The 12964-nt window shown below is 41.1% G+C and overlaps 1 long non-coding RNA gene across 2 annotated transcripts; it reads right to left on the bottom strand.

The window, feature by feature from the left end:
- Positions 1-1417: 1417 nt before the first annotated feature.
- Positions 1418-8858, bottom strand: LOC131563692 (uncharacterized). 2 transcript variants are annotated; one of them, XR_009275313.1, is made up of 4 exons: positions 8729-8858; positions 6260-6365; positions 4989-5130; positions 1418-1648 (listed from the first exon to the last, which is right to left on the bottom strand). It is a non-coding gene; the product is annotated as an uncharacterized LOC131563692 (long non-coding RNA). The 2 variants fall into 2 exon arrangements; XR_009275312.1 differs by lacking the exon at positions 1418-1648 and having other exon boundaries at positions 4757-5130.
- Between the last annotated feature and the right edge of the window lie 4106 nt (positions 8859-12964).

Here is a 12964-nt window from a genome sequence, read left to right as displayed (position 1 = left end):
ATGCTGCATGTGAACTAAGAGGACATATTTTTTTACCTGACTTGCTACACTACTGAAGTAAATATGTCTGAGACCAGATGGTGAGACCTCTAGCTAGGCAGGTTGTGACCAGTTTTGTCCAGAAACTTGGTACTGTACATCTCTTCTCACTCTCTGCTCCCTCTCCTTATTTGCATCAGACAACTTTGCTCTTTTAAGATAAACTGGTGTTTTTCTGAGCCATTTAACAAATGTTATGTATGGGCCAAATTCAGACTTGGCATTAGAGAGAAGAGATATTTTTGGCGTCCCTAAAAGTTATATACGCTTACACAGGGCCTGGCATAAAATGTGGACTTTCCACCATCACCAAAACATGCTAGAAATACGAAGACTTCTTGTCTGAGTTTTGTAACTGAGAAACAAATACATTTTTTGCTCTCTATAGTGTTTATGAGTGATCCTTGGACTACATATTCAGCAACATGGAACATAAAGAGATTTGTGTTTTCTGGCTGTTAGGGCTTGCAAATTTAGGAGCAGAAAATTCCTCTTAACTGTGAATGTGCTTAAAAGAATGAAAATCCAGCTCAGACCTCTAGAGATGTGTTTACAAATATTTCCCATGATGGGTGCAGAAGGTTTAATGCCACATCTGTAGCGTGCAGCGCTGCATACAAAGGTGTAACAAGTTTCATGTGAGCTGGGCTCAGTGGAGTGCCAGAAGGTGCCACTGGAGATCACCACATCTCTAGTCCTCTCCTCATCCTTCTCCCCTAGTTTCCTTTCACACATCCACATTTCTTCTCCAGTTTCACAGAGTGCTTCCAATACCCTCCCTATTCCTCTGTACCTCCCTCAGTCTGGCAGCTTCTCAGTTATTCTGGAACTCATCACATTATTGGGATCCAGTAATCTGTCCAAACTGGATCCACTGTTTAAAATCCCCCCAAGAGCCTCGGGGTGTCTGATTCATTTGAATGTGCACCTGGATTTGGTGTATTCCATTTTGTAATAAAGAGAGGAGGACTTGTGGAATACAGATGTGGTTCAGGTTTGGGTTGAAAACCTTAAAATGGGTTTAGGTTCTAATGTGCTGGTCTAATCCAAGAGCATATCTAATCTTAAAAAGTCAGGTTAAGAAAAGGCAAACCTGCTAACAATATTAAGAAACTCCTGCTAATAATATTAAAAAGCTTTTCCATACGTAGAAGAGAGTGGACTACTCTGAAAAATGGTGGTATTTGTGCCATCTGGCATAACCTGGGAAACATGCAATGGGGCAAGTGATGATGTTTTGCTAGGGAAACAATCTGGGGAAATTATTGCAATCCTTCCGTTTCTACCTTTGACAATTTCTATTTCTTTCTTTCTTTTTAAATCTGCATAAAAAACAAACAGCACGCTTACCTTTTGAGCCTCAAACTTGTCACAGAGTCCAGCTTTCTCCTGTTTTAGGCTTTGAACACCAATAATTAAGAAGATTTTGAATGGTAATTGCAAATGCAGTTGCTGAGCACAGGGCTGGCCAGCTTCCCCAGGTGAGGGCCCTTGAGCAGTCAGACTTCTCCTCCCTGGCAGCTCCAGCCTGCAGGTGGTTTGGGGGATGCCTTGTATTAATCTGGCCTTGAGGCCACAGAGACATAGATCACCATGACGAAGTCTCTGCCTGCAGGAAAAGGTCACAGATTTTGAATACTTTAGATATTTTGCCAGCCACTTCTGAAGATTGTAAAGAAAATGGGTTTCCATGTTCAGTGCTGTCAAAAGTGACCCTCAGGATGCAACGTTTCTCTTTGTGCTTGGGTCAAAGCCCACAAATAGGTAGGGCAGTCAGCAACAGGGTGAGTGAGATCTTCCAGATGCCTTGTCTTACAGACAACAATTCTGGCTCATCTGGGCTGAATTTTAACCCCTGTGCCTTGTATCTGCTCTGCAGTGCAAGCAAAGCAGCAGGTCAGAATTATGACTGTCAGTGTCTCAAAGGTGCAGAAATTGAGGGATGAGCATTATAAACTGTAAGGATCAGCTCATTTATGGTACAAGGGACAGCACCTCCCCACTAATTCTACAAATAGACTTTAGATATGGGTGTCTACTATTTGACTGTCAGTGGGAAGTGTATATCTCATAAGGCACTGACCTGGTTATCTCCTAACCCTGAGCAATTAATCACCAGCATCTAATAGGGAGTAGCTGTGCACAGCAGCATTTGGTGTCCAGCCTCTTCAGAACAGTGCTTTCACCTTTTCTATAGCTTTCCACAACGTGGGACCACTACTTGCTTTGGACAAGAACTGGCACAAAATCATCCTCTCTGAACACACCAATTCCAGTCACTTATGAAAAAAACAAACAGTGAAACAAAACATAAATCCTTCCCCAAAACAGAAAATCTCGTGCAGTAAAGTCACCAAACACCAAGGCCTAAGTTCTGCACAGAAGGCAGAATAGGAAGGGTCATCATCCCCCCTCCATATGTGTTGTGTTTCTCGTGCCTGTGCCTGCAGGAGAGGATGGGGAGAGGACCAAAATCTGCCATCCTGACAAGCTGGTAGGGAGTGCTGGGGACTTTCCCATTGCATCTGTTGTAAGCAGGAGGAATGGCTTTGTCTGCAGTGGGATTGTGCAAAGTTGGAGTAAGGTAGTGGAGAATCAGGCCCCATTGATTCTTTGTAGTACTGGAGCTTTGTTTTGAAGTGCAATAAAAATACAGGTGGCAGAGGAGATAATGCACGGCACCGTTCCTTTGGGACACTCGGGAGACAGAAAGGAATTCCAAAATAAGGAGTGTGGGTTTTTCTCTAGCATTGATCACAAACACTAGCTCAAGAAAACACCCAGAAGTAGTAAATATGTAAATTTGTTATGAAAGAAGAACCTACAAGTACCAGATATGTTAGAGAATTTCTTTAAGGATATTTGATCCTCATGCAGAGTTTATCAGATTGTGGTTTAATTTGCACATTCAGGGTTTCTTGGCTGGTTATTTTTTTGTTTTATTTTGCCTTTTTTAAGGGGGGGTTCCCTTTTAAAAAGCTTTTCTTTCTCTTCTGCTTAAATACTTGTACTGGAGGTATTGCACTTCTGCTGAGATATAAGAAGTATGTTTACAGGGTAATATAAATCAGGTTTGGAGATTACCAATTTCATATAAATTAGATGGGAGAATACTGTTCCGCTATTTTGTTGTCTAAATTATATGGAAATTGGTCTTATGCAAGGAGTAAGTTCTCACAGAACAGGGCCCTTAGGCTTTTGGTTTAATTATCATAAGCTTCCATTTAATTAAACTTATTAAATGGTTTGGTGTAAGAGCAGACTATCATTTTGCAGAAGCTTTCTGAAACAGAAAAATATTTATACCCTAGCTGCTTGGGAAGGAAATAACACTTCTTCAGAGATGTTTCCCTCAATTTAAGGGCGAGGGTCACCTGAACCGTCCTCACAGGAACCTTCAAACTCATTCAGAGGCATTACAACCTGTTCCTCACTACACAGCCAGCAAGTTCAGCTTGTCCTGAAGCTGGTATTTCACTTTACAGGCTAGAACTCACAGGGCAGTGTTGGCATAAGAAGAAGTGGATGTAAGTGAACCAGGAGTACCTGGGAACTAAAAGTCCTAAACCATCAGAATAGCAAGGCTTTGAAGCACAACAGATTATCAAAGCATCCAACCAAAAAAATCCAGTCCAACCTCAAAACAGGAACTTATTTGCTTTCATCAGATCAGTTTGATAGATAATTTGGGCATTTTATGATATGGTGCCTGTATGAACTGGAGATGGGACTCAATGAGTGAGGAAGCCTCTTCCAGCCTTCTGTTCATGGGCAATCCTTTTGTGAGGCTTTATTCTCCTAAAATAGCTAGATAATGGGATTGACTCCAGCTGTCCTGGCCACTTTTATATACAACCATTGTCCATGTATCATTTTAAGCAGGAAAGCCCTTATCTGAGGCACAGATATTATAAAAGTCCTCATTCTGATGAATCTGACTCTCAGTGACTCCCTACAGAACCCTGCCTTTATTTATCAAGTCTATAGCACAGCTTCTGGGAAATTCAACATAATTTAAAACTTTGTCTGGGTTGAAAAAATGTACTTATTGATACTTTTTTCCTGCTACAATGTTGTGGAGCAGCACTATGCATTTGTGGTACTGTGCAGTGACTCCTTTAAAAGGAATAATTAGAAGAATAATTAGCTGAACATGTGAAATAGAGATGCTTCTTCAGGGACATGTGAGAGGCTGATTAATAAGAGAAAGGAGGGCCCCTGAGTGTCAGGGACCTAATAAATATATTTAAGAACAAAAAGGTAGAAAAAGAAAGTACACATTACTAATGTTGATAGAAAGCCTTAACTGCCTAATGCATTTCAGAAATTGCTTGAGAATAGTTAATCTGTGTGATAACATGACCCTCAGGGTTAGTTAGATCTGTGAATTCTTATCCCCCTGGGGACTTAGCAAGTTTCCAGAGATTCACTGCAAATTCTTATAAGGAAAAGGCATTCACAATTGGAAGATTTCATGCAGGTTTTGCTTCTGAATACTCATGTTACACAAACTCAAATTTACTGAGATAATGGCAGAGAGTGGAACTCAGTACTAGCCATACTGTTAATTTAAAATTTCACTTTCTAAAAGCACAATCAGGCACATTTGGATTTATTATGGGATCACATATAACTCTAGATTAAAGGAAGTGTTTTACCATAACAATACTTGATTGCTTCTCTGTGCTAAATTAAACTGTGCACGTATATGCTGAAAAACAAATGTATCAGTTGGTATTTTCTTCATTTGATCAGGCATTTCTCACACACCCTTTACAAAAATTTCATGGGAAACTCACAGAAAAACCCACCTAACAGATATAGACTGGAACCATAAAGAGCTTAGTATTTGCAGCCTCATCAGAGTTTTAGGAATACTGCCAATGGGAAGGCAAAACACATTTTTGAGAGTTCAAAAGAAAATGTAGGCAGTGTAGCATACTACTGACCCCAGCAGTGGTGATCATCAGGTTCCTTCTCCCAGGGCCAGCAGGCACCAGTGCTGCTGGGGCATGAAACATATCCTTTTGTGAGCAGGGGAAGCTGGAAATGTGGTTTCTGTTTTGCTTGAGATGCTGTGTCCCAGCTGGCCTAGGAGAGAGATGCAAAACAAAAATATTTTACAGAAGGCAGTTTTTACACCACCATATAGGACTATGAGACTGGGATTTCCAAAGGAATTTAGAGCAGTTAGGCATCCAAATCCCACTGAAAATTCCTCTGAAATATATCAGCTGTAGAAGTTAGTGACACGTTATAGGAGAAGCTTTTTCTTTTGAAGAACAAGATGGATTCACTCTTCTTAATGCGGGTGTGAATGTGCAGAAAGGGGCAAAAGAAAGGAAATACTCTGAGTCTGCAGTTGGCAGTATCATGGATTGAAAGAACCTGCATGTTCTCATTTGTGTGGGGAATCCATTGATTCCTTCACACCCAACCAGTGTTTTTGCCCAGACTGTAATCCAGGGTTTGTGTTCCTGCACAGCTTTAAAAGAGGTGAGTGAGATCAGAGGGCAATGATCCTTAAAGTAAAAAGCAGCCACACACTTTGTGCATGTATTTCTGACTAGATACCTTTGGCTCACCCTCTACAATAAAGCAAGATTTGTTTCTACCAGTGACATTGATATAAATGGTACAGAAGGTATACTTTTCAGCTGATTCTGCAAAATGGAGTGCTCACCACATAGTTGTGCATAGGAGGTCCTGCCCATATATATAATTTAACAAAAAAAAAAAAAAAAAGAAGCTTTTGTACTAATAAGTTACAGCTTAAAGCTTTCTTATTTGGGAAAATTCCAGCCTTTGTGCTCATATCCCAGTTATTACAGTAAAGACTTCCAAATGGGAGATATTTTAGAAGAAAACAGTACCAGAGTGATAAGGGTACTGTGCTTATTTTTCTTCAAGCATTGGTATGCTTTTAGTTCAAGAAGGAATTTTAAAAGGTTCTAGATGAGATGGTACAAATCAAACATATTCTTATAATATTTATATAAAATATGTCAAGAAGAAGGAATAACAGGGACTATTATAACACGTTGCCTGAGAAACAAGAACAATGGCAGGGCCAGACCTTATTGACCACAGCTTGATAGAGCAAGCATGGGACAGTAAAAATTATTTTAGAAACACAAGATTTTATTAATTAAGAACAACATTTCCTTTGCCATTCCATGTAACTGCCCATTAAATGTGGTTTTTGTGGGAGGATGCATACCTGGAAGACTTGAATGATCTACCACTGCTAAAAATATGCACACTGGCCAAAGCAAAGTAAAATCTCTTGTCTCCGGAATTGGTATTTCCTACTTTGGTATCTTTTCCTGTAGGGATATTAACATACAGATAACATTAACAGAATGAAAATTTATTAGCAATGACAGAAAGGCAAGGAAGATTGGTGAGTGAGATCCAAGGGTATGAGGGGAAAGATCAAAAAACATCACAGAGTCTATCATCAGTCTGTTCCTGGGTACCTAGGAGAGAAAGTGAAGCTTCAAAAAGATGAGAAGAAAGCTGATGATGGGTGACACAAGCAGCTCCTCTCCAGGACAATGACAGAACAGTAATTATAGACAACGATGACATGTGATGGAGAGCTTTACCCTCCAACTTTACAGGAAATGATCAGGGCAAAATACATGTATCAACACACTCTGTGATAGGAGGGATAGGGAAAGAAAGGAAGGGTGAAAGGAAGGGTGAAAGGAATCCTCTGCCACTGCCCTATCACTATGCTTGTCCTATCAGGAGTGAGAGCAACCCAAAGCAAGAGAAGCAAAGAGAAGTGTCCCTCTGCAGAAGACAAGCAGGGCACTTGGAGCTGGACGTGTGTCCCTGTGTCCTGGACGGTGCTCAGGGCTGCTCCTGGAAGGCCAAGCCTTCCCCTCACTCAGCAGGAGCCTGCAAGAATCACAGATCAGTGTTGGACACTGCCAGCAATGACCCTGAAATGTGTGTGCTTATTTCAATTTGTAGTCCATATAATCTATATTTATAGTCCTTCCTGTAGGCTGAAGCCTGCTAAGAGAGCATTGCAGGAAATGTTTGAGGTGCAGAAACTCAGAACAAGTGCCAGTGTGGAAAGCCAGCCAGCAGCCTCTTCCCAGAGCATCCCAGGTGTGCTCCAAGGAGGGGTTTGGTGTCCCCCAGGAACCCCTGGCTGGGCTCACTCTCACCCTGCTGCTCACAGGGCAAGGGCAAAGGCAGGTGGGTGAGCAGGGGCACGGTGGGAGTGCCCTGATGGGGTGGGATGATGCTGTGAGGAGGGGCAGGCCCATGGACAAGCACCAGATGTAACCCTAGAGCCTGCTGCCAGCTCACTGAGAGAGGCTCTGTCCAAAGACAAACACAGGCAGAAATGTTCCCTGTTCACATGCACGTACACATGTTCACTCTCACACACACAGACACTGTAAGGCTCGACAAAAGATCAAAAGCAAATAAATGAAGCAAATTAATGAAAATGGAGTGTAAGACTGTAATCACACCCAACCATACAAACAAAAAAAAGAGCTCTGACCAAATTAGTATGTAATGCACTACTTCAGACAGATGTTTGAATAGGAACAAAAGGAAATAAGGAGGAAACTCATACAATGCTGGTTTGAGTACTTTCAGGAATATTAAAAAAAAAAAAAAAAGGATAATTTCCCATTTAGCCTGCAGCAGAAATAAGGCCAGATTCTGATCCATTGAAGATACTCTTCCCATTGCCTTCAACAAAATCACCATCCAGCCTCTGCAATAACAGCTGAGAAACGTTTCCTGAACAAAAAGGGCAGGGCTGTGTCTGCCTGGGCTGGGGGCTCCTGGGCATGGATTAGCAGTTAACCCAGGCACAGGCTTTGCTAGACTCTCACACTACTTCTCTTTCTGCTTCTCTTTTTATTGCCCACAGACTTTAACCATGAAAATCACAAGTGTTTTTTCTTGAGCATGTAGAATTTGAGAACATTTGTTTCCAGTTGTGATCATAAAGAGATAAACAAACTTCGGCTAGCATGACAGCTGCAGTCATGGCCACTGCAGCAAACATGGCACAGGGCACTGCATCTGCACAGGCACAACAACTGCCTCCCCAAAACTGCACCAGTTTCTCAATCGATTCCATCTACTTACTCAAGAATTAACTATCTGTTTAGAGGGAGAGGGTATCAGTGATTCCCAGCAGTTCCATGTATTCCAGTTTCTGGTATCAAAATACTCTATTTTACTGAGTCACATAACTGCTTTTTGACATTCCTTTAGGACCTGCTGTATTGGATGTGGACTGATACTGATAAATTGTAAATTTGTCACTGTAATTTTGTCATCCTAGGATCTCATTCATAGACATTAGAAATGTGTGCTGTAAGATGTAATTTATACAAGAGATTAATAAAATGGTCTTCTTGACTCCTCTGTTTTCCCATGCAGAAAGGCTTTCCCATTAACATCACAACCTTGTTGTTTCTTTAAGTGCTACTCAGTTCTCTCCTTCACAGATGGGCAGCCTGAATTATTTACTGGTGCTGTGCAGGGTCATCAGTGAACCTCAGATCACACTTAGACTGCCAGATTGCCTTTAACACGAAGTCTTGGCTGTCACAGTTCTCTCCACTGCCTTCTCAAGGTAGATCCAGAAGGTGCCAGGAGACAGCACGACCTGCCCATTGATGCCTGTAATCTCAAAGCTGACACTTACCTTACCTTGCTGTTGGGCAGGGATGATGGCTGAGTCTCTTCAAATGCAGTTTTAAGAGTTGGATGAAGGATTTCTTGTCCAAACACTAAAATCAGCTCTTGACTCATCACACCCAATTGAGGAAAATGCCTTTTGGAAGCAAATAAAGACATCAGAGACTTTCCCATCCACTGATCTGAATGTGCCTGCAATCAGCTCAGGTGCAGGACTTGGTGCACTGTCCTATCTGCCCATTGAATCTCTAAAGAACTTGTGAAGAAATCAACTCCCTGAGTGGCAAGATCATGAGTTTGCATGCTGTGAAAGGCCAGAGTCCAGGAACAGAGCCACAAAGCTGAAACCTCATCCCTCCATATCTCAGCTCCATCTGAGAGCTGGGAAAAGGGAGAATGGCTTATCAGTAATTTTATACTCCAGAAGAGCAAGCCCAACTTCTCCACTGCCGTGCATGACAATTACTCATTGCACTTCCAAATCACCCTGGAGTGCCATTCTGCTGTTCCTCTCCTATAAATGAGGCTGAGAGGCACTGGAGATCCAGAGCACTTGTGAGAATTACAGTGACACCACTGCAAATTGTCTTGTATTTTAGCTACCAAGGAAGTCAAAGGGACTGGCCCTTGCCAAGAAGTGTCCTGCTGCTGCAGCAAGATCCCTGGTGCTTCCAGCCTAGCTCGTTTATAAAGTTACACATTTACTCTGGAAGTCAGCAGAGCTATCACAGATCTGAACTCCATGTAATTAGGAGACAGCATCAGGTGATAAAAATGCAGAGTAAGTCCTAGCAAGGGAGACAGGGCTTGGTGGTCTTGGCTGCAAGGAAGAACACAGAACCAGAGAAAGTATATTCAAAAATAAACTGCAAAAACTGCAGTTGACTGTGACACCCACTTTGATGGCTCTTACAACATTATCATAATTTATCTCATCTGTCCTGTTCCCTTTTACCATCTGTCCAGCTTCCTTTCCAACCCTGTAAGTACTCTTTGATCTGGTAATCCTTGCTTGGTCCCCAAAGAGGTGCCTCTGTAGTTTGATTTTTTGTTTGTTTGGTTTTCATTTGTTGGTTTGGGGGTTTTTGTTCTGTTTTGGTTTTTGTTGGTTTTCTTTTTTAAATTTTATTTAAATAATTTCTATTCTCTGATGCCAAAAATAAATGTGGCAATTGATTCAAATTATTAAAGGCTTATTATTAAAACAGAAAATACCAGATAAGTTAATGAAAACATTTAATTTTTAATGCATTGTGTTTTTCCATTATTTTACACAATGCACCGGGACAAAAGTGAGATGTTCTTAAAGTGAATACATTCAGAGGCTCAACTTTTCTTCTAACTATAGCAGAATGGAAACTAGGAACTGTTTAACAGACTAAGAGATAGAGAAAGATCTAACAAAATTAACAGATGCCAACAAACCTCCATTTATCCCCAAATTGCATATATTTCTTTAAAGTTACATCTAATCTTTTGGGAAAAACTAATCTACTTGATTGAGTATATACATACTTGTGTGAGGCAACAACAAAGTTTGGATTTTATACCAGAATATTTTTGTAATTGCCCCTGAAAGGCAGCAATTTTCTGATGCTGTATTAGAATATAATATAATACCCCTTAACAGCTGAATACATGTCTGGGGCCAAGCAGCCCTGGAACAATATTTATGCTAATTAAAACTAATTTCTTTGCGAAAGTTTTAGTCTTAGCAAACAATTTAAACTTCATGTGTACCTTTCAATTCTTCTTATGTCAGGAAAGTATTTGCAGCAACATTGTCATTAGGCAGTTATGTTTGTGATATTAGGTACATATGATGGCAATTAGAGGCAGAACCTCCAAAAATCCTGGTAGTATACCCAGGCATGGCTATAGCTATTTTAAGCAGATTTATACTTAGGGCATCAAAGAACGTCACAAAAGAAGAAAATATGGTAACTGTTGCTTTAAATTATAGCTATCATTACTTCAAAAGGATATTCAATCAGAAACCACTGCAAACTTAAACTATTTATGTCTTCTGACACTGAAAGGAAAGTAGGCAGTTTCAGCCTGTCATCTCCTAATTCCTTTTTTTTTTGTGTTTAATAAAAGAAAAGTACTGTTCGGTCTAAGAAACAAGTTATAAGTCCAGGAGGAATGAGTTAGAACAGGTCTCCTGCTTGTTTTTGACCTTTCCCTGTCTGTCAGGCTCATTAAGTATTGCAGGTTCTTGGCTAGTTATTTTACAACAACTATTGGAAAAATGAAACAAACCTGTGCAATGATCTTGCTTTGGCTGCTTGGACATAACAGCCAGCAGTGTTTGCCCAGCAAAACAGCTGCTGTGTCAAGGTAGAGCTATTTTCCCCTACAAATCAAAAAGACAAAAGTGAAGCCACAGTTACTTGCAGAGCAAATTTGGAACAAAATCCTAAGATCATGATTAAATTGTCCATGGGGATTTCTGACTTCTGGTAACAAGAACACACCTCCTTGTAGTCAAATGTTTAAAAGCAAGGAACTTTCTGTTCAACAAAATGTCTACAGTTTGGCCATGGGATGGTCTGAAAAAACTAGCAGGAGTTTCAGGAGGTAAATAAATTAAAAAAATAAAATTCTTTATGGGCCTGCTATCCTTTCCAGAGGAACTCAATGTGTTGAGCAAAGAGTGACGAGGTGTCATTAAGTTTAGAAATAAAATTACAAAAAAAAAAGTGCCTACAGAAGAGTGAAAAGGATCTCATGACAAGAAAGGGGAGAAAAAGATGCGTCCTCTGTGCAAAATACATTCCCCAGGCAAAGTGAGCACCTTGTATTCCCAGCTGCAGGGGAGAAGGCAGACACAGAAATCTGCAGTTGGGAGATGGGTGGGTGCAGGGGAATTCCAGATAACTTTGTGGAGCAGGCTTTGGGGGAGCAGAGCAGGCAGCAGAGTATCAGTAATTTTGCCAGGCAGATGCAAGCAGCTCACAGCTCATGAGGCTCCAAAGCAATGAATTACAGAGTTGGAATTACAGCACTTCCATCACACAGATACGTGGACGTGAGGCAGGAGCAAAAGAGCCCAAAGCAAGAATCAAGCCTGTTTGGCATTTTCCAGAAAGTGGGACCATTGCTGAAGAACATTTCAATTTTGAATGACACTGGTCACACCTGTGACAGTGGCTGAGGATTCCTGTCAGGGTCTCTCCCCCGTGGCAGTGCCCGGTTGGGAGTTGAGCCCCTCCACGATCAGAGGTTTTTGGCTGATTGCTCTGCTCCCAGGGTAGCTGGTTTGTGCCCCAGGTCATGAGTCAGGATCACAGCCCTGTGGAAGGCAGAGAGGGGCTTCAGAACATAACAAGGCAATTCTCAGCCCAGACAATTTCAGGGGAATGTCCCATGGCAGAGGGTCCGTGCAGTGCCTCTGGAGCAGCTCCGTGGAACAGCATCCCTAATTCCCCTGACCCAAGTGCTGAAACCACTCTGGTTCTGCTTCATGTTCATCCTCTGCACCCACAGTGAGAGGGAGGTCAAAATCAAACAGTTTCAGCACAGAGCACAGGACCTGACATTTAGAGAAATGTCTGGTAAAAGCACGCAAAGGAAAAACCGAGTGTAACATGTTGCCACAGTTCTCATCACTGGCTATATTTTAGCTATATTTCAAAACATGCATCTAGCATTTATTATAACTTGCACTGGGCTTTTAAAAAAATTTGTCTTGGTAGAATCTATTTGTGAAAAAAACATTTCTCTGCTTCCCTTTCCAACTCAGCAATATAAACTAATTAACAAAACAGTTTGTACTATTCATAGATTTGTACCAATCACCACAGTGAAAAAGCAAGTTAACCAACCCACATCTAAATAAATAAATGGTTGACATCTGTCCTCAACAAGATTACTGACAGTAGTTTGCTTAGGCACAGAGTCCAGCACAGCTTCTCCCCAGCAAGATTCATGTGCTTTTTGGTCTGAAACATTGTCCCAGCTTAGCTGTTTTTTTTCTTTTCTGCATCAGCAGGAGAGAGTACAAAGACTAGAGAGAAGGAGTAAATATCTTCCCTTATGTGAATTAAATAAAGAAATACTACTAAGAAAAAAAAAGTCTTTGGACTCTTAAAAAGGATCTGAAGACACAATGAAGAGACAAAAGTTACTACATGGAGAAGTAGCTGCAGAATAAACGTAAACGGCAATAAAACCAGAAAAACCTAAGTGTTTCATTCCACAGGGCCACTGTCCTTTGCCATGGGGACCCCTGTACCTCTGA

Source organism: Ammospiza caudacuta, chromosome 13 (assembly GCF_027887145.1).
Source record: "Ammospiza caudacuta isolate bAmmCau1 chromosome 13, bAmmCau1.pri, whole genome shotgun sequence".
NCBI lineage: Eukaryota > Metazoa > Chordata > Aves > Passeriformes > Passerellidae > Ammospiza > Ammospiza caudacuta.
The sequence above is the reverse complement of the archived record's forward strand: the minus strand, read 5'-3'. Positions and strand labels throughout refer to the sequence as shown.